The sequence below is a fragment of the Heteronotia binoei genome, chromosome 3 (assembly GCF_032191835.1).
Source record: "Heteronotia binoei isolate CCM8104 ecotype False Entrance Well chromosome 3, APGP_CSIRO_Hbin_v1, whole genome shotgun sequence".
In the NCBI taxonomy this organism is placed as follows: Eukaryota; Metazoa; Chordata; class Lepidosauria; order Squamata; family Gekkonidae; genus Heteronotia; species Heteronotia binoei.
In genome coordinates, this window is record NC_083225.1 from 791,713 (window position 1) to 814,218 (window position 22,506).

A 22,506-nucleotide genomic window follows, 5' to 3' on the forward strand; every position below is an offset into this window, starting at 1 on the left:
GTTTGGCTGCTCACTCTCTGAGGTCTCCTCTTTTCGGTGATGTACCACGCCGGTGACCCAGGCAGGCCGGGTATGCAGGGCTCTCGGTCGTCCGGTGCTTCGGCCATCCGCCAGAAGTAACCCTCACCGATAAGTCCCGTTAAATAGGGATCACTTTCAAAATGTCAGCGTAGGGTTCATGGACGCTCCAACAATGGACAGACTCTTTCCATTTGAAAATAAGTTTCATTTATTGGATACATACATGTTACTGCTACGAGAGTTCTTTGAAAGTGATAAGGTACACACAAACTAGCTTGGCCTTTATGGCCCAGGATCAAAGCTAGGGGGTTTAAATCATTCTTACAATACTGTTGCATTCTACTTCTAAGAGGTGCGAGGTTCACACCCTGATATCTTGCATAGCTAGCCGCGTCCGTTCTCTCTCCCCCACAGGCGGCCTTACATCGGCTGAGAGATGGCCACATAGTTTGCACTTCAAACATCTTTACAGCTCTTGGCGCCAAGCTCCTCTTCCCCCCCACTTCTCCTGCTCTCACAGCTAAATTATAGTTACAGGTCACAGGGTTAGTAAGCAATACAACAATTTAGGCATTCTGGTTAATATCAATTTGAACACAAGCTGACAGAGGGGGCGCAGGGCTATCAGAAACAGCCAGCTGAGGGAGTCGGGAGCCCACCCTACTGGGGGATCCACACCCCAAAAGTGATGAAGGTGGCGCAGAGCAAACAGGACAAAATAAATAGGCTGCATTATGCAGCACAGTTGATAAAGTGCCTTATCCCATATACTGATGAAGTAAATACAGGATTTGAGAACAAAATTGCACCAGAAGACACAAACACAAAGCTCCCTTACACTGAACCAGTGCTTGGGTCCACCAAAGTCAGTATTTTCTACTCCAGGGGTGGCCAGAGTTGCTTAACAAAAGAGCAACACAGAATAAAGGTCAGATGTTTGAGAGCCGCAAGACATGAACATCGGATATTTGAGAGCCATGGAAGGAAGGAAGGAAGGAAGGAAGGAAGAAAGGAAGGAAGGAAGGAAGGAAGGAAGGAAGGAAGGAAGGAAGGAGGGAGGGAGGGAGGGAGGGAGGGAGGGAGGGAAGGAGGGAGGGAAGGAAGGAAGGAAGGAAAGAAGGAAGGAAGGAGGGAGGGAGGGAGGAAAGGAGGGAGAGAGGAAAGGAGGGAGGGAGGGAAGGAGGGAGGAGGGAAGGAGGGAAGGAAGGAAGGAGGGAGGGAGGGAAGGAAGGAGGGAGGGAAGGAAGGAAGGAGGGAAGGAGGGAGGGAGGAAGGAAGAAAGGGAGGAAGGAAGGAGGGAGGGAAGGAGGGAAGGAAGGAAGGAGGGAAGGAGGGAGGAAGGAAGGAAGGAGGAAGGAAGGAAGGAGGGAGGGAGGGGGGAGGAAGGAAGGAAGGAAGGAAGGAAGGAAGGAAGGAAGGAAGGAAGGAAGGAAGGAAGGAAGGCCGCCCCCTCCCGCCAGCCGCCCCCCCGCTTTTGGCCCCCTCCCTGCCTGCCAGCTTACCTTCTCCCAGAGCGCGGCCTCCCCTCCGGGCGGGCGGGTGGGCTGGCCAGGAGGCGCAGTGGCAGCTGGTGCTGCTGGCGGGGCTGGTGGCGGCTGAGGAGGAGGCGGCCGAGCTCACCGACCCGGGGCCTCCCGCCACGCCGCTGCCGCCGCCGCAGGCGCCGCCGGCCCGCCTCCCGCTCCAGCCACCGCTGCCGCCTCCTCCCTCCACGGGCCTCCAGCGCTGGCCTCTCCGCCGCCTCCCCCTCCGCCACCGCCGCCGGGGCCCTACGCCAGCAAGAGGAGCTGGCGGGCCGCGCGCGCGGGCGGGGAAGGCGGCGAGTGAGGGAGGGCCCTACGCCGCCCACGCTCCTGGCCCCGCGCATGCGCAGAGCCCGCCACACCGCCGCCAATCGCCGTGCGCACGCGCAGGGAAGCTCCCTCCCTCACTCGCCGCCTTCCCCGCCCGCGCACGCAGCCCGCCGGCTCCTCTGGCTGGCTAAACCGGGATCTCTAATGGTCCCGGTATAGCCAGCCCGGGAGGCGGGAATTTGCGGCCAGAAACGGGACTTTCCCGGGTGACCAGGATGGTTTGGCCACCCTAGAGGGGAGGTCCTTTGAATAAATAATGATGTCATCCAGGTACACCCCCCCCCCGGTACAGAAACTTTTTCAGTACATTATTAATAAAGTTCATGAACACTCCTGCGGCCCCCTGAAGTCCAAACGGCATTACTGTCCCATCGGGGTGTTGAACACGGTTTTCCACTCGTCCCCCTCCTTAATCCTTACTCTGAAGTAAGCGTCTCGAAGGTCTAGCTTAGTGAAAATGGATCCCTTCGAGACCTCACTCAGTAGGTCCTTGATTAGTGGGTGGGGGTAGGCGTTGGACATGGAAATCCCGTTAATCCAGCGAAAATCAGTACAAAGTCTCAGACTCCCATCCTTTTTCTTCCAGAAGAGTACCGGCGCCGCATGGGGGGCCGTGGCCGGCCGGATGAAACCCCGCCGGAGGTTTTTGTTTAGGAATTTACGCAGTTCTTCCTTTTCGGCCCATCCCATGGAGTAGAGTTTGGCTTTGGGCAGTGTCTGGCCCAGGATCAGCTCTATGGCACAGTCCGTGCTCCTGTGCGGCGGTAACTCGTCCGCCTCGATCTCTCTGAAAGCCCCTTTCAGGTCCCAGTATTCCCATGGGATAGACTTAACCTCCTCAATAGCTACACATAATCTCTCGTTCTTGGGGGGCGGTTTGGGACCCCACGCCTCTCTCCATAGGTGCGAGGTGCACCGTCAGTCGATAAAGTCTATCGTGTGTTCCGCCCAATCTATTTTTGGCTGGTGCCGAGCCAGCCACCCCACTCCTAACACTATATCGAAGGAGCACAATTGGGCAATCACGAATGCTTCCAGGTCCCAATGGTCTATTATGCCCATGGGGACCTCTTGGGTCTGCTCGGTACAGGGTTTTCCCCTCATTCTAGTCCCGTCCATCTGTTCAATCTTTAGGGGCCGTGGCAGGAGCTCCGTCATGAGCTCCAGCATTTCTACAAATCGGGGGGTTATAATCTCCCTGGTACACCCTGAGTCGATGAGGGTTCGGGCGTGCACGAACCTCTTCAGTTTTACATTTAGCAAAGTCAAGGGGACAAACATTAGTTCTCCTGAAATTCTCACCCGTAGTGGTGCCACTTTCTCCGGGACCTGCCTCTGGGCACCCTCTAGTGCAGGTCGGCCCCGTTTCCCGCCGGCTCCGGCTCTCATGGGTCTTCCCCCAACTCCTCCAACATTATAGAATCCTCGTCAAGCACCATCAACAGAGCGGTGGTGCTGCAGCTTGACTCCTTCGGTTTGGTCGGCTTCTTTGCCCCGCCCGTGGGCCCCTTCACGGCTGGGGTGGTAGCTCGGGTACGTTCCGGGCAGTTGGCGGCCAAGTGGTTCGGGTCCCCACACTGGTAGCACTTGCGGGGCCCGGGGAAGGGTTTGGCGGTTCCCCCCCCCCGGGTGTCTTCTTAGCCTCTGCCTTTGGGGTTGATCGGCTCTCTCGGCTGGGCTTGCCCTGATGCCCCTGGCATTGGATGGCCACTTCCTTCATGTTAGTTTCGACCTCTCCGGCTAGTTGGATCCATCCAACTAGGTCGGCTGGCCTCGCCTGCTGGAGGACCCGATCCAGGATCCCGGCATTCAGCCCCTTCTTGAAGGCCCTAATTTTCATGGCCGCGCTCCAGCCTCGGATTTTTCGGCAGTGGTTGTGAAACTCCAGGGCATACTCCCGGATCGACCTGCTTCCTTGCCAAATCTCGTCTATCGTGGCAATGGCTCAGGTCTCCCGCAGCAGGTCCTCGAATTGGGATAGGAGGGCCTGCAGGAAACCCGCGACCGTGGCCACTGCTGGCCCACGGATTTCTTGGAGGCTCACGTACCACAGCTGAGCGTCCCCCATCATTCTCGACCCCAGGTAGGCCACTCGGCTGTGCTCATCCGGCAAGGTGTTCCCCCAGTAATGCATGTAGCTGGTGGCTTGGAGGACGAAGTACTCCACTTTGTCAGGGGTGCTGTCGAAAGTGATGTCCAGCTCCCAGGTCTTCACTTTTGGGGCAGCCGGCCCAGCCGAGGCCGCGCCCCCCCCCGGCGCCCCCCGGTTGCACCGGCTGCGCGAGGATCGGCGGCGACAGCCCTCCAGTTGCTCCTGGGGCTCGGGGCAGGGCCTGCTCGATTTGCTTCTGCACCTCTCGCAGCATCAGGGAAAAGTTTGCCTCCATTTCTTGTCTCAGGTCGCACCCCAGGATCTCCATCTCTCTCCGCAGATCCTCGGTAGGGTTGCGCCTCGGGGAGGAGGCCCTCGAATCGCACCCATCCTCGCCCTCCGAATCGGGTCGGCGGTCACCCAGCAGCATGTGCTCTCAGGCTCCCCCCTCTCCAGCCATGCCACTCCGCCGATCCGGGCTCCCACGGTCCTCTGTCTCCCTGGGGGTGCGGAGGAGGTTGGCATGCCTCGCCGCTGCCTCGTTCATCAGGGTAGTAGAAGTTCGGGGTTTCCAGGAGGCCTTCGTGGCTGCTCACTTTGTAATGTAATGTAATGTAAAATTTTATTTATATCCTGCCCCCCCCCCCGCCGAAGCAAGCTCAGGGCGGCTAACAGCATTTCAAGTAAACAATACAGTATTAAAAACATTAAATTCACATTAAAATTCACATTAAAATCAATCAATAATTAAAACATTCCTAAATCAACACTGGCGGTAACCGTTATTAATCTGGCGGTAAACATTAATTCAGTTATTGGTGAACGCCTGTTTGAAGAGGGCGGTCTTGCAGGCCCTGCGGAACTGGTCTAAGTTCCGCAGGGCCCGCACCTCCTCTGGGAGTTTGTTCCAGAGTTGTGGGGCTGCAACGGAAAAGGCCCAAGTGCGGGTGCTTTGAAGTTTGACTTCTTTTGGCCCAGGGATATTCAGTCTGCTTTTCCCCACTGACCTCAGTGCTCTCTGGGGCTCATATGGGGAGAGACGGTCCCTCAGGTAGGTCAGTCCTTGGCCATATAGGGCTTTAAAGGTTATGACCAGCACTTTGTACTGGATCTGGTATACGATTGGCAGCCAGTGCAGTCCGCACAGCCCCGGCCGTATATGCTCCCATCGTGGGAGACCAAGTAACAGCCTGGCCGCCGCGTTCTGCACTAGCTGCAGCTCCCGGGTCCGGTACAGAGGCAGCCCCATGTAGAGAGCGTTACAGTAGTCCAGTCTTGAGGTGACCGTCGCGTGGATCACCATTGCTAGGTCCTGACGCTCTAGGAAAGGGGCCAACTGCCTCGCCTGCCTCAGGTGAAAGAATGCTGATTTGGCAGTGGCTGTTATCTGGGCCTCCATTGATAATGAAGGCTCCAGTAAGACGCCCAGGCTCTTTACCCGCTGCGCCGTCTTCAGCAGCGCCCCGTCAAAGGCCAGGAGAGATATTTCCTTCCCCAGAGTGCCACGACCCACATGGAGAACCTCTGTCTTCGCTGGATTTAACTTCAGCCCACTCAGTCTAAGCCACGTTGCAACAGCCTGCAAAGCCCGGTCCAGGTTCCCCGGGGCGGAGGCGGGCCGGCCATCCATTAGTAGATAGAGCTGGGTGTCATCTGCGTATTGATGGCAACCCAGCCCAAATCTCCAGGCAATCTGGGCAAGGGGGCGCATATAGATGTTGAATAACATCGGGGAGAGAACTGCTCCCTGGGGCACCCCACAGTCTAGTGTGCGCCTCTGGGATCACTCACCCCCAATCGCCACCCTCTGTCCCCGACCCATGAGGAAGGAGGAAAGCCATTGTAAGGCCAGCCCCTCAACCCCTATGTCGGCGAGGCGGTGGATCAGCACTTTCTTCACCTTCCGCTCTGTGATGTAGCATGGCGGGGTCTCCAGCGTCTGTTTGAATGTAAAAGGCTCTCGGTTGTCGAGGACCTCTTCAGCCATTCGCTAATAAGTAACTCACGTCCGATAAGCCCCTTGTAGGATTAGTATCAAAATGTCAGCGTAGGGGCATTGAAGTTCCAAGAATGAATAGACTTATTTCGGTTTAAAAATAAGTTTCCATTTATTGATTACAACAATGTTGCGCAGCGCAGTCATTGATACTAATGACGGAAAGGGTTCAAGCGTAAGCATTTATGGATACACATCAAAACAAGGAGTTTTAAATTGCTTCCCATAATAAAAGCTGGGTTGTCTCGTTGACAGTGAGCATTTCCCTTATCTGTTATCTCCCCGGCCTGGCCTGTCTCTCCTCCCCGCTGTGGCCTTGCCGGCCCGGCCTGAAAACCAGCTAGATGTTTTACACTTCAAAGCTCTTTGGCACCTGGACTGTCTCTCCCAGCTATCTTTCACATTTCGTTACAGTTTCAGGGTTAGTGAGGCAAGGTACTAGGGTGTTAGTTAGCATTAGATAAACATTTCAGGTAATAAAGACAAGCTTCAATGCACATAGCTGACACACGCTCCTGACGGAACAGATGCAAGCCGATTCTGATCTGTGTCAATTGAAAGCCAACTTCTTTAGGCTGTGGTGGTTTCAGTGTTTATATAACTGAGGAATGAGAATGGACCATTTTCCTCAGACAGTGACGTGGTCCAGACATAACATGAAATCATAGTTTGTCAGGGTGTGAATGAATCCCTCTCTCATCCCTTTCCTTTCCCCTTACCATAGTTTGCTGATTCAAGTGAGATGGCGACCTCTGTCTTTTGCTAGAGCAGTGGTGGCCAAACTTGCTTAATGTAAGAGCCGCATAGAATAAATGTCAGATGCTTGAGAGCCGCAAGACATGAGCATCAGATGTTTGAGAGCCACAAGATGGAAGGAAGGAAGGAGAGAGGGAGGCAAAGAGATTGAGGAAGGAGAAGAGAAGGAGAGGTGGAAAGAAAGCAACTTTTTTAAAATGTATTCTCCAAGCCACTGGCTGGCTTGACTTGAAGAAGTGATTTAAAGAGAGAACTGTCTTCTCCAAGTCAGCCGTTGGGGTGGTGGAGGCTTCAAGAGCCACACAATGTGTGTGAAAGAGCCACATGTGACTCCCAAGCCACAGTTTGGCCACCCTTGTGCTAGAGCAAAAGGAGAGGAGGAGGAGGAGGAAGAAGTATATACCCTGCTGTTCACTACCTGAAGGAGTCTCAGAGCAGCTTACAATCTCCTTTCCCTTCCCCTCCCCACAACAGATACCCTGTGAGGTAGGCTCGTTCCCATATTTTGAATCTCAAAGTTGTCTCTGATTGGCAGTATACATATAATTTAGTTTAGTTTATTTGATTTATATCCCACCCTTCCTGCCAAAGCAGGCTCAGGACAGCTCACAAACAATAGAATAACGATAAAAACAGTTAAATTAAACATTAAAATAAACAATTTAAAACAATTTAAACAATTTGGTGCTAATTCTGTATGATTTAGAATGGCATTCAGTGTCCTTGGACATCCAATTGGATCTAATATCAGGGTGGTGGTTGTCATTCAATTAAAAGCTAACTGAAATAATATTGTCTTGCAAGCCTTGTGGAACTGGGCAAGGTCCCGCAAGGCTCTACCAGTGGGGAGCAGTGATGGAGAAGGCTCTTCCTCTAGTTCTCTATCAAAAGGCATGGCCGTTGGGGTCTGCTGCTAAAAATGGACACATCCCACATGGTTTTGTTGTCAAGACAGAATGTAACAGATAATTTACCAGTGCACCACCAGCTTATCTGAATGCCTGATGCTTGCACTACCTGGATAGATGGGAGAATGGTAAGGATATAGGGATGGCAGCCTCCAGATGGGATCTGGGTATTTGCTGGAATTACAGTTCATCTCCAGGCTACAGAAATCAGTTTCCCTGGAGAAAATGGATGCTTTGGAAGGTTTGTTCTATGGCATTCTACCCCACTGAGGGGTGTTCTATGGCATTCTACCCCTGTCTTCCCCAGGTTCCATCCCCAAATCTCCAGAGGGTTCCCAACCCATATCTGAAAAAGCTACATTCATAAGAACATAAGAGAACCCATGTTGGATTAGGCCAACGGCCATCCAGTCCAACACTGTCACACAGTGGCCAAAAACCCCAGGTGCCATCAGGAGGTCCACCAGTGGGGCCAGGACACTAGAAGCCCTCCCACTGTGCCCTCCCCCAAGCACCAAGAATACAGAGCATCACTGCCCCAGACAGAGAATTCCAACAATACGCTGTGGCTAATAGCCACTGATGGACCTCTGCTCCATATGCTTATCCAATCCCCTCTTGAAGCTGTCCATGCTTGTAGCCACCGCCACCTCCTGTGGCAGTGAATTCCATGTGTTAATCACCTTTGGGTGAAGAAGTACTTCCTTTTATCAGTTCTAACCTGACTGCTCAGCAATTTCATTGAATGTTCACGAGTTCTTGTATTGTGAGAAAGGGAGAAAAGTACAACCGTTTTCTCACACAGCTTACTTTGGAGTGACATTCCTCTTCACTGCGCAGCATCTGCTCGGATTTCCCACCATCTGCTCCGCAGAAGCAGGAAGTGCTGGGGCTTCTGCGTCGCAAATGTAAATTGCTAAAACCCAGTTTACGTTAGTGACGCAAAAGCTGCAGCGCAGATGGTGGGAAATCCAAGCAGACACTGCATGGTGAAGAGGGACGTCACTCCGAGGTAAGCTGTGTGGGAAAACGGTTTACTTCTTTCTCTACCTTCTCTATCCCATCTATAATCTTGTAAACCTCTATCATGTCACCCCTCAGTCAACGCTTCTCCAATCTAAAGAGCCCCAAGCATAACATTTCTTCATTGGGAAAATGTTCCAGCCCTTTAATCATTCTAGTTGTCCTTTACTGCACTTTTCCCAGTGCTATAGTATCTTTTTTGAAGTGCGGTGACCAGAATTATACACAGTACTCCAAATGAGGTCACACCATCAATTTATAAGGGGCATTATGATACTGGATGTTTTGTTTTCATCCCATTTCCCATTTCCCACTGGTGGCAACCGTGAAAGGAAGCACTCCTCTAACTTTCATGTTGATGTGTGCATATTTACATAGCTAGATTCAGGAATAGGCATTTTTCTCCTTCCCCCTTTAGAGACTGAACTCCTAAAGGCCCTGGGGAGAGTGTCAAAACTATGAAGACCCCTTCGTGCACATCTGTGAACTCTGTCACTGTATTTTTAAAGGCATCTCCAACATTTCCCCAGAAGTCGAAATAGGAACATCTGCTTTCCAGAACATGGAAATAGCTGCACTGTAGTATCATGCTGAGCTTTTGGGACGATGCATATTTACTTCGATGGACTTGATTAGTCGCTTGGTTAAAAGGCAGATTACTGATACACGTGTGTAACTAATACGCTTAAGCAGGGAATCGGGTGGAACCGCCAACTTTCATTTGGGTCCAGGGAAGCCCCTGTCCTGCATTTTAGTGCATTCCTGTAAAGGGGTTGATTTAGTCGAGACCCATTAGAAGAAATCCGACTTCCATGGAATAATTGAACTGCCTACCTGTGACACATTTCAGCACTGTTTATCTCATGTCTGGACCACAAGGGATGATCAACCCGGCTTCAGGCTCAAAATACTGCAACATAAATGTAAAGAGATAATTCTTGTATTTTACACAAAGCTAGGTCACCAGATATGACCGATAAATATACTGGGTGACATCAAGACTTGTAAGCGTAAGTTTTCAAAGATGCCTTGGAATTCTACAAGGTTTTCCTGTTTCATGTTTTCAAGATCCTGGAGGGCTCTCATGATTGTGAAGCTTTTGCTTTCCATTTAATGTAAACTGCCCCGCAACCACTTCTGCTGTGTCCTGGTGAGGTGTGACGTGCAGGAGATAATTTTTCTTAAAAGAGTAGACATCTGTAATGTATCACAGGTCACTTCTGAAATGCCTCATGGTTCAGAAAACATGGTTTTGTCATGGAAACAAGTGCCAGCCCCCTTTGAACAATACCAAGCCATTGCTGGAATAACGCAACTAGTGTTGTGGTTCTTTGTTTAGCCCCGAAACCTCCCCTGTCTACATTTGTTGAAGATGAAGTCAAATGATAACAAGAAAAAGTCAGGCGACATATGTTTATAATAATAAATTATTAGATGTGGAGATAGTTGGAAAACATACAAGATGTTTAAATAGAGGTGAAAAAAATCAAGAGTATTTAGGAAGTTCTATATATAGATAAAGACAAGAGCCCCATGGCGCAGAGTGATAAAGCTGCATTACTGCAGTTGGAGTCCTCTGCTCATGACCTGAGTTTGATCCCAGTGGAAGCTAGTTCAGGTAGCTGGCTCAAGGTTGACTCAGCCTTCCATCCTTCCGAGGTTGGTAAAATGAGTCCCCAGCTTGCTGGGGGGAAAGTGCAGATGACTGGAGAAGGCAATAGCAAACCACCCCATAAAAAGTCTGCCGTGAAAAGTTGTGAAAGCAACGTCACCCATAGTCGAAAACGACTGGTGCTTGCACAGGTAACTACCTTTAGCTTTTTATATAAAAATATGATTTGATTGATAATTGTATAATATAGATGATTTAGCTCAGGAGTCTCAAACTCATTTGTTATGACGGCCAGATCTGTTGTAAATGAGACCTCATTGGGCCGGGCCATATATGTACCTATTTTAAGATTAGGTAGCAGATATATAAATTTTATAAAGAATACAAACACAAATATATATTTTTTAAAAAATTAAAACATGCTTAAAATGTTAGCACTCATCAGTCTTAAAGATTCTTTCTTTGTTTTTCTCCGATGGAATCCAGGGAACTGGGGAAAGGAAGCTCTGGCTCTTTCCTTCCTTCTCCAGGGGACTGGGGGACTCTTTCTTCAGCCAATAGAAGAAAGAGAGGCTTGGCTCAGTTGTTCTGCTGTGGAATTGAGGGAGCCTGGCAAAGCAATCTATTCCTCCCCCCTTCCTCCCCAAGGGAGGAGCCTCAGTCAATGGAGAAAATAGAGGTTTTGCTCTGTAGCTCCTGTGCAATTGAGCAAGCCTTGCAAAACAAGCTGTTATGTTGAAGGAAGCTGTCAAGCATCAGATCTCAAAATAACCAAACATTGATTTTGAAACAAAGTCTTAGTTTATTGATAATCCATTGTGCTCGAGTAGGCACCAGATTGGAAGTGATACAGTGTAACTTCAGAATACTAACTTTAAAAAGGCACATCAAAGATATTTTAGGAATTCTAACACAGGCGTGTGAAACTAACACTCTGGCTACTTTATCTACCCTTGAGGTTTAGCAACATCCTGGGTCCAGGTCTGAGCCTGGGAAAGTATCCCTGGAGGTTTTATCTTCAAAGAGGACATTCCTGCATTTGCTACTAGTGAGAACTAAGGAAGGGGTTACATGGCTTTGATGTGCAACACATTAGAATAACAATTAACAATACAGTCATGTGAATAAAGAAACAAGATGCTTGACAGAAGCAAGATATAGAGAGATGGAAGCAGATGACAACCAGTCGCTCAGGAACCTGATAGGAGCCCTCCGGGGGCCTGATTCAGCCCCCGAACTGCATGTTTGATGCCCCTGATTTAGCTTATGGTTTTTATATGATCAGGGGTAGTTTGAAAGCCACATGCAGCTCTTTCACACATATTGTGAGGCTCCCAGAAGCTGAGGAGGAACTTAATGTAAGCTTATTCTCAAGTAAGCTTGCTTAGCATTGGGACCTAAGTCAGCCTTTGAGTGCTGACCAATCAGTAGGCAACTATTTCCACCATGTGTGAAGCTGGGAAGGAGGGGGAAATAGGCAAGCTTGCCAACTCTTCTCCACCGCAGAGATTGTGGGCAATATGAAGGACCCCAACTTGAGACCTTGGAGATTCACTGAGTAGACAATACTGACATTTGTGGACCCATGGTCTAACAATAATTATTATATGGCAATAAGTGTGTAGAACAGCCAAGAGATCCTAAGATTGTCTGGCAGCCAGACATTCTAGCTCTTTTAGCATCATGCACCACTAGGTGGCGAGCTAGGACATTTTTTTTTAGGCAAGAGATTGTTTCAGAGCTGGTTTGCCACTAGACCAAGCCCTATGAGGAAAGGTTGAGGGACTTGGGAATGTTCAGTCTGGAGAAGAGGAGGTTGAGGGAGGACAGGGTTGCTCTCATAATATTTGAAGGGCTGTCACCTAGAGGAGGGCAGGATGCTGTTCCTGTTGGCAGCAGAGGAGAGGACTTGCAAGAATGGGTTTAAATTAAGGGCAGGAAGGTACCAGCTGGATATAAAGCTGCCAAGCCCCCGGCCCGGGCAGGGGTTCTCCTGCCAGCCCACACTGGGTGTCATTGTACCAGCAATGTCGTGTGCTGGCTGCTCTAGGCATTTCCGGCAAAACTCTATGGTTTTCCCGGACACGCTAGCATTTGGGGAGGGAAAACTCTATGGTACAATAGAGTCCCCCGTTGGAGGCTGCTAGTTGGATATTAGGGCAAAACTTTTTTATGGTAAGAGTTGTCCAGTGGTGTAATCAGCAGTTGAATAAACATTTGCCATTGATGCTCTAGGCCGGGGGTGTCAAACTCATTTGCTATGTTGTGCCAGGCCATCTGTTTCATAAAATGTACTGGCAGGTCAGCCTAATCCACCTCACTGGTTTGTTGAGTCTCAGCCAACAAAAGGAAGAGAGCCTTGGCTCAGTAGCTCTGCTGTGTGATTGAGAGAGCCTGGCAAAGCTAGCTCTCCTTCCCCCGCTTCCTCCCCAAGGGAGGAGTTTTGTTCGGTAGCTCCTGTGCAGTTGAGCAAGCCTGGCAAAGCAAACTGTGATGCAGAAGGAAGCAAGAGAAGGAGAAGAAAACAGACAACAGTGAGTTGCTCATGGGCCTGATAGGAGACTGATTCGGCCCCCACACTGCATGTTGAACACCTCTACTCTAGGCTGATCCTGCATTGAGCAGGGGTTGGACTAGATGGCCTGTATGGCCCCTTCTAAATCTGTGAATCTAGGATTCCTTGGAGGTTGCCCTTCCAGATACTAGCCAAGGGCAACCCTGCTTAGTTTCTGAAATCTGACAAGTTTGGGCTAGCCTGGGTTATCCAGGTCAGGGCACCAATGGTCCGATTTAGGATAAGGCAGCTTCATGAGTTCATGTGACTACGTGTTATATCATGAAACTTTATTAGAATAATAATAAGCATTTGATTCTTTTGACAAAAAGGGAGATGGGCTATTTCAGGGGTGGCCAAACTGCAGCTTGGGATCCACATGTAGCTCTTTCACACATATTGTGTGGCTCTCGAAAGCCCCTACAATATACTGGGTTTGATGCACAGAACTTGCTTTATTAACAACTACATACTAAAAGGCAACATGGTGGGGCCGAGACCCCGCTTATATACATTCCCAATAATGCCTCCCCAGTCCATACCAAAACACAGCAGTCAACCTTCACGCCAAGACCGCTCATTGGTTGTTATACAGCGTTCAAATCACTCAGAGTCCAGTTTCCTGGATGCCCACGAAATTACTGCAGAGCAGTAAATTCAGAGCAGTCACTTCAGGTAGCCAGTTCAGTACATAACACCCCCCCACTGCCCCACAAGTCTGCTTGGAGAAGGCATTTCTCTTTCTAAATCACTTATCCAAGGTAAGCTAGCTGATGGCTTGAAGAATGCATTTAAAGTGGTTTTCTTTCTGCCTCTCTCTCCAGCATCTATTTCCCTCCTGCCTGCCCGCCTCCCTCCCCCTCCCTCCCTTCCATCCTCCCTCCCTCCCTCCCCCTCCTTCCCTTCCATCATCCCTCCCTTCCTTCCTTCCCTCCCTCCCTTCCCTCCCTCCCTTCCTTGCTTCCTTCCTTTCAACATTCATGTCTTGTGGCTCTCAAATATCTGACCTTTATTCTATGTGGCTCTTACATTAAGCAAGTGTGGTCACCCCTGGGCTATTTCATTGCTATACATATGTATATTGCACATAAATATTTATTGTAGAATGTGTAATTCTCAATAATTGCTCCATCGATTTATGTAAGAAATATCACAGCATTACGGTATTTACTATTATTGCTAGCTCCTTTATAATAGGTTTTATTGCTATAAACTCCCCCCCCCCTTTGTAATAGATACAATTTAAATTGTAATCGCAGGCCTTCCAGAACAAAATCTTTATTCAGTAAATGTTTGTTTGACCTCCAATGGGACACACGTATAGATTGAAAATGAGGAGTTACTAGATAAATGAAAAGGGAAAGGTTTGGGGCCTCATCCACAGTTCTGTAATATATAGAATATAATATTTACTAGATTTTACATTACCACAAAGCGGAAGAGTTACCTCAGCCTTTCTATTCATTACAAATCAAATACTGTTTAATCCACTATTTGTCACAGATACTACCTTGACATCTGTTTCATTCACACATCTGTTCCAAGCAGCACTGTCGCAGACTTTCTGAGAATATGCAGTGGTACAAAAGAGATAGGGAGGGGAAAGAACTGTAATATTAATTTATGAGCAAGAACAAAAGACATGTTGGGTGTGTGTTCTTATTTTTTTTTTGGAGGGGGGGAGAAAATGAAGATTTGTGGAAGGAGCATTAACCGGGGTGGAATTCTAGCAGGAGCTCCTTTGCATATTAGGCCACACACCCCTGATGTAGCCAATCCTCCAAGAGCTTACAAAAAAGAACCTTGTACGCTCCACGAGGATTGGCTACATCAGGGGTGTGTGGCCTAATATGCAAAGGAGCTCCTGCTAGAGTTCCACCCTGGTATTAACTATATAAGCCTGAGCTCCACTATGGCTGGATTCAACTCGAGTAGCACATAAGAACACAAGATTTTCAGGATAATAATCTTTTGAGAGTCAAAGCTCCCTTTGTATCTGACAAAGGGTACTTTGCTTCTTGAAAGTTTATATTCTGAAAAACTTGACAGTATCTAAGTATGATATCCAACCTGCTGGTGGTGCAACCCCGAGAGATCCATGGAACTAGAGAACAGCAAGAGAATTATAACCATGGACAAATTCTGAATCAACACAATAAAGAATTAATTCAATATCCAGGGGTTCTTTTTGCAGGAATTCCCTGATGTTTAGGCCATACCCCCTGTTGTACCCCAAGAGCTGACAGGGCTCTTAGTACAGGGCCTACTGTAAGCTCTTGGAGGATTGGCTGCCATCAGGGGTGTGTGGCCTAATATGCAATGGAGTTCCTGCTACAAAAAAAGCCCTGTCAATATCTATTTATAGGCAGTGGCATTGCAGCTACAGAGTTTCCTGGAGGATGCTTCCGTTCTTGATCCCCATCAGTCCGGCTTTCGTCCGGGTCATGGGACGGAGACAGTGCTGATTGCCCTGGTGGATGATTTTCAGCGGTGTCTGGATCGAGGCGGCTTGGCAGTACTGATGTTGTTAGACTTATCGGCAGCGTTCGATACAGTCAACCATCGGTTGCTGACTTGCTGTCTCGCCAAAGCGGGGATTCAGGGGCTGGCCTTACAATGGCTTTCCTCTTTCCTTGAAGGTTGGGGACAAAGGGTGGCGATTGGGGGTGAACTATCCCAGAGACACACGCTTGATTGCGGGGTGCCTCAGGGGGCGGTGCTCTCCCCGATGTTGTTCAACATCTATATGCGCCCCCTTGCCCAGATTGCCTGAAGGTATGGGTTGGGTTGCCATCAGTATGCTGATGACACCCAGCTCTATCTACTTATGGATGACCAGCCTGCCTGTGTCCCAGAAAACCTGGACCTGGTGTTGCAAGCCGTGGCTAAATGGCTCAGACTGAGTGGATTGAAGCTAAACCCAGCCAAGACAGAGGTCCTTTGCCTGGGTCGTTGTGGCCCGGGAAGGGAATTCCCCTTACCAGCCTTTGACGGTGTGCCACTGACAACGGCGCACAAGGTCAGGAGCTTAGGGGTACTATTGGAGCCTTCCTTGACAATGGAGGCTCAAGTAGCAGCCACTGCCAAGTCTGCATTCTTTCATCTTAGGCGGGCGAGGCAGCTGGCCCTTTTCCTGGAGCATGACGATCTGGCAATGGTGATCCACGCAACGGTCACCTCGAGGTTGGACTACTGTAATGCCCTCTACATGGGGCTGCCCCTATGCCAAACCAGGAAGTTGCAGCTAGTGCAGAATGCCACTGCCCGGCTGCTATTAGGGCTTCCTAGATGGGAGCACATCCAGCTGGGGCTCCGGGGACTGCACTGGCTGCCAATAATATACCAGGTTTGTTACAAGGTGCTGGTTATTACCTTTAAAGCCCTATATGGCCTAGGACCTGCCTACCTCTCCCCATATGTTCCCCAGAGAGTGTTGAGATCGTTCTCAAAACCTGCTTGCAATCCCCAGGCCAAAGGAGGCCCGACTTAAGCCGACTAGAGACAGGGCCTTTTCAATCACAGCCCCTTGCTGGTGGAACCAGCTACCAGAAGAGGTGAGGGCCTTGCGGGACCTTGGGCAGTTCTGCAAGGCCTGTAAGACAGCCCTCTTCTGGTTGGCATACAACTGATTGGTACTTGAAAATTTCGAATAGAAGGCTGTAGTATAGTACTTTGGTAGATGGTTTTACTGTTTTACTGTTTTTACAGGTTTATTATTTATTTATTTCATTTATATCCCGCCCTCCCCCACTACGGCAGGCTCAGGGCGGCTAACAACATTCTACAATCATACAATAACAAGTAAAACCTTAAAATTACAATATAGAGCAATAAAACATTAAAATATTAACTTAAAACCAATCCAGTAATACAGTTGTGATGCGGTATAGATCTTTAGACCGCATTGGCGGACCCTTGGTTACCGTTTTTCCTAGCAGTCCGAGTATGCTAATTTAAAAAGGGTGGTCTTGCAGGCCCTGCGGAACTGTTCAAGGTTCCGCAGGGCCCGCACCTCCTCTGGGAGTCGGTTCCACAGGGTAGGGGCCGCGATCGAAAAGGCCCGTGCTCTGGTACTCTGATATTTAATTTCCTTCGGCCCAGGGGCAGTCATTAGGTTTTTCCCGGTTGACCTCAGTGCTCTCTGGGGTTCGTATGGGGAAAGACGGTCCCTCAGGTAGACAGGTCCTCGGCCATATAAGGCTTTAAAGGTAACGACCAACACTTTGTACTGGACCCGGTATATAATCGGCAGCCAGTGCAGTTCACGTAGCCCCGGCTGTATATGTTCCCGTTTTGGGAGTCCCAACAACAGCCTGGCCGCCGCGTTCTGCACTAGCTGCAATCTCCGGGTCCGGCACAGAGGTAGCCCCAAGTAGAGGGCATTACAGTAGTCTAGTCTTGAGGTGACCGTTGCGTGGATCACTGTTGCGAGGTCCCGGCGCTCAAGGAAAGGGGCCAGCTGCCTTGCCCGCTTCAGATGGAAGAATGCTGACTTGGCAGTGGCTGCTATCTGGGCCTCCATCGATAGTGAAGGCTCCAGTAAAACACCCAGACTCTTTACCTGGTGCGCTGCTTTCAATGGCGCACCATCAAAGGTCGGGAGAGCTATTTCCCTTCCCAGAGCGCCGCGACCCACGCATAGGACCTCTGTCTTCGCTGGATTCAACTTCAGCCCACTCAGCCTGAGCCATGTCGCAACAGCCTGTAATGCCCGGTCGAGGTTCCCTGGGGCGGAGTCGGGCCAGCCATCCATTAGTAGATAGAGCTGGGTGTCATCTGCATATTGATGGCAACCCAGCCCAAACCGCCGGGCAATCTGGGCAAGGGGGCGCATATAGATGTTAAACAACATCGGGGAGAGAACTGCTCCCTGAGGCACCCCACAATCCAGTGTGCGCCTCCGGGACCGCTCGCTCCCGATAGCCACCCTCTGTCCCCGACCTAGGAGAAAGGAGGAAAGCCACTGCAAGGCCGACCCCTCAACCCCAATGTCGGCGAGGCGGCGCGTCAGTAACCGATGGTCGACTGTATCAAATGCAGCCGACAGGTCTAACAACATCAGTACCGCAACGCCGCCCCGATCCAGTTGCCGTTGGAGGTCATCCACTAAGGCGACCAGCACCGTCTCCGTCCCATGGCCCGGCCGGAAACCAGACTGACATGGGTCTAGGACAGAAGCATCATCCAGAAACCCCTGTAGCTGCTGCGCCACGGCCCTCTCAATAATTTTACCTAAAAACGGTAAATTGGACACCGGTCGGTAATTCGCCAATTCAGCCGGGTCTGCTGTAACTTTTTTCAGGAGAGGGCGGACCAAAGCCTCTTTCAGAGGTGTTGGAAAATGCCCCTCTAAAAGGGATCTATTTATGATGTCCCGTAAAGGACATCTAAGCTCCCCTTGGCAGGATTTAATCAGCCAAGAGGGGCAAGGGTCCAGATCACATGTTGTCGGGCGAGCAGCAGAGAGGATTCTGTCGACTTCCTCCAGGCTGAGTGGGTCGAAGTGGTCCAGCACTAAACCCGAAGACAGGCACGGAGCCTCAATTTCACTCACTGTATCTAATGTGGTAGGCAGGTCTTGGCGGAGCAGCGAGATTTTATCTGCAAAATATTTCGCAAATGCCTCGCAGCCTATTTCTAATTCTCTAACATTTGGTTTGCCTTGTGGCAGCGTTGTAAGATCCCCAATTATTCTAAATAATTGTGCTGGGCGCGAATTTGCAGATGCAATCTTGGTTGCAAAGTAATCTTTCTTTGCAGCCTTGACTGCCATCTCATAAGACTTCATAAACGTTCTATAGGATGTTCTCGTTGCTTCGTCCCGAGTATGCCTCCATTGCCTCTCTAGTCGTCTGAGCCCTTGTTTCAGCTGGCGCAACTCCAAGGTGTACCATGGAGCCAGCTTCATACGAGGGCGCAGAGGGCGCCGGGGTGCAATTTCGTCGATAGCCCTGGATAGCTGGCCCTGCCATATTTCCACCAGGTCATCGAGGGAATTGCCAGTGGGCCAGGGATCCCTCAGGGCCGTTTGGAACCGTTCCGGGTCCATCAGGCCCCGAGGGCGAGCCAAAATAGGCTCTCCGCCCATACAGGGTTGGGGCGGCATCCCCACACGGGCCTTAAGGGCTAGGTGATCCGACCATGGTACCGCTTCTACGGCGATATCGTTCACCAAAATCCCGGCTGCAAAGATCAGGTCTAATGTGTGCCCGGCCTGATGCGTGGGAGTCGTGACAAATTGAGAGAGTCCCAGTGTCGCCATGGACGACACTAGGTCCATCGCCTGAATGGAGGCCGTGTCGTCAGCATGGACGTTGAAGTCACCCAGGACCATAAGCCTCGGGTACTCCAACGCCCAGCCCGCCACTGCCTCCAATAGTGATGGTAAGGCGTTAGCTGGTGCGTTGGGCGGACGGTACACCAGCCAAACTGCCAACCCCTCTCCGACATCCCATGCCAGACCGGTGCATTCAATCCCGTCAATCTTTGGGTCCGGGAGAGCCCGAAAGGAGTAATCCTCCCGTATGAGTAATGCTACCCCTCCCCCCCGCCCGCTCATCCGTGATTGGTGAAAGACCGAGTATCCTGGGGGGGACATCTGGGAGAGAGCTACTGTCTCCCCGTCCCTCACCCAGGTCTCGGTCACGCAAGCCAGGTCCATGTTCTGCCGTAGCAGGAACTCCCTAAGGGTTGCGGTCTTATTATTTATGGACCTGGCATTACATAACACCAATGACAGAGGCGAGCATTTCCTCTTGGTCCCACTACCTGTTACCATTGGGATGGGAAGTAGACTGGAAGGTGGCCGAGCGCCATTTTGTCTCTGTCTCCTTCCCTTATATTTCTGTCTATTCCCACCGTCATATCTTCCCCTCCCCAGGAGCACTGGAATCTCCTGGCCGAGCATCTGCACCAACCCAAGATGAACCCAAGGTAAACTCACCGGTATCACTCCCCGATTTGTTTGCACCTGCCGTTCAATTTACCCTCCTCACCATAGCCCCTCCGGTTCCCGGCTAGTAAACCCACTACTCATGTCTTAAATTAATTAATTTAGTTAACCCTCCCAATCTACCTTACAACCAATTAGTTTGAATTCATATGCATTCATTAGTTCCTAAACTTATTAATAAATAATCCCTCCCACCCCCATCCTAATTAATAAGCTAAGAATTTTTTTTTTTTAAGTCTAAATATTAAGTTTATTGTTTAAATGTTGTAAATTGATGTATTTTAAAACTTAATCCTATGTTAGAACTTTTGTGTTGTGAGCCACTTTGGTGGGAAGGGCGGGATACAAACTAAATAAAATGAAATGAAATGAAAATGAAATAGTCCAATGTCAAATATGCCTGTCTTAAAGTCCATTACCACAATAAAGACGTAATTCATCGGTGACTTGAAAACATTCAAAAGAATATTCACCATCCAGACCACAGTCCATGTAGTCTTTGGAAATATCTCAGACTGATGCTGATGATTTCTCAAATTGCAATGAAGGTTCAAGATGCTGCTATAAAGTGCTTGTGCTTGTCCTATGAAATTTAATAAAGTGCTCAATGAAGTCTTGTGTGCAGCTCCTCATTCCATTTTAGAACTAAAGCACATATCATGAGGGGTGGTTTTGTAGAAAAATAGGTGGGGGAGCTTATTAGCATATCCTGCCCCCCACTAGTCAAAAGCAACCTGATGCAATCAAGGAGAGTCCCAGGCAAGTGAGACCTGCTTGGTCTGGCTAGAGATCCAGCCAGCCCAAGCAGGCCTCACTCACCTGCGGCTCTCCTTGGCTGCCCCCGCTCCACCGTCAAAAGACCAGCAAGCCACCCACCACCCAAAAATCACATAAGAAGTGGAGAAAGGGTGGTGTGGGCTTCTCCAGGGGTTAATGAGGGCTGCTGGGGGTGTGGCAAAGCCCCTGATGGCTGGCAGGCTGCCCGCTCTCCTAATCCAGGGATTGTTATGCAGCTGCACCTACAATTCAATGGACAAGGTAGTTGGGGAGGAAGAGGGGGAACCCTCAGAAAGGTTCAGCAGCTATGTTCCTGTGAGCTTCTGCTGAATTCAGGGCCTGCATATAATGGATATGTTGTATAGTCTCTAACAGATACATTGACATGTATACCTGTTTCCCATTCCTGTTTTTTTCCAAAAAGGTAGACTACAATTCAATTCACTCTCAACATGGACAGCATTTAACGGCATAATTTTCTGAAGCACAGTTTTCTGGAGAAGTTCATTTGTAATTTGTCCAGTTATAATTCTCTTGCTAACGTCCAGGAGGTATAGACAAAACAAAGAGAGGAAAAAACACGGAAGATTGCAGACTAGGAGATAACTGTGCTTGAGAAACACAAATATCATTAACAATAAAGCTGGTTGAATATGCTTCTAAATAACCATTTATATCATAGAGTCAAGCAATTGCTAATACTTTTTATGAACATACATTAGATGACTGAAAAAGATGTACAAAATCAATTTTTATACATCAGCTCATAATCAAAATTAAATGGTCCACTAAGACAGACCAAAAGGTCCATATTAAACCAAGGTACCAAAGTTCATAAATCCAGAATTTGTAGTGCTGTGACACGATTCCAGTAAAGTCATGTTTTGATGGCAACTCTTCTTCTGACAAAAATTACATTTTCTGGAACTGGATATAAAAAAATATGCATCAATAATTATGAAAAATTAATTGTATACAATAAATTACTCTGTATAAAATCAAAGATAATCATAAATATAAGAGAAACATATAGAAAATAACATAAAAGATGGCATCAAAGTATGCTCAACTCATACACAACTCAATACATTCAAAATGCATGTCAATATCCAAGGTAACAGTTCTCTTAAGCGGCTGTAGCCGCAAAGTGGTAATTCAAGCTTGGAACTAAATAAAAACAGTATGCTTTTAAGAATGATGCCCTTCTTCAAGTCATGAAATCCATAAAAAACTATATTACAAAATTAATTCTTATAAGGTAATATCAGGCTTATAAGCCTACCCAGTGCTCCAAGAACTAAACGCCAAGTTGCTGGTCAATTACTTAGAAATGGCACTGTTGGATCTCATTGCAGCAAAAGCCACTTGATCTAGTTAAGCAGTTCCAGCTGCAAAGGCTTAAAGTGAACTAATGATTTAAAGAAAAGGGGAAAGATCCATGGCTGCATTAAGACTATAAGGAACCATAATTCTAAATTTATGTATGAAAAAGGATTCTTTTTGCAAGAGAAGTTTTTGAACCTCCTTAATATAATAAGGATTGGAAAAATGTAACTTGTATATACTGTAAGCTCCAGGAGAATTGGCTACATCAGGTGGGCATGGCCCAGGAGTCATTTTGTAGAAAAATAGGTGGTGGAGCTCATCCAGGGATTGTTATGCAGTTGCACATACTATTCAATGGACAAGGAGGTGTAACTCTCAGAAGGAGGAGGTGGAACTCTCAGAAAGGTTCAGGAGCTGTGCTCCTGTGAGCTCCCACTGAATCTGAGGCCTGGCATGGCCTAATATGCAAAGGAGTTCCTGCTACAAAAAAAGCCCTGATTACAACTGATCTCCAAGGGGCAGAGAAAATGGCTGCTCTGGAATGTGGACATAGTGGCATGATACCCCTTTAAAGTCCCTTTCCCTTCCCAAACCCAGCCCTCCTCAGGTTCCAACCTTGAATCTCCAGTTATTTCC

At 48.9% G+C, this 22,506-nt stretch overlaps 1 protein-coding gene and 1 long non-coding RNA gene across 2 annotated transcripts in view; both read right to left on the reverse strand.

Annotated features, from left to right (window-relative positions):
- LOC132568065 (adenosine kinase-like) overlaps nt 1–22,506 on the reverse strand; it is an 81,920-nt gene that overhangs the window by 54,286 nt on the left and 5,128 nt on the right.
- On the reverse strand, nt 21,197–21,930 carry LOC132568879 (uncharacterized). Its single transcript, XR_009555220.1, has 2 exons — nt 21,827–21,930; nt 21,197–21,471 (listed from the first exon to the last, which is right to left on the reverse strand). It is a non-coding gene; the product is annotated as an uncharacterized LOC132568879 (long non-coding RNA).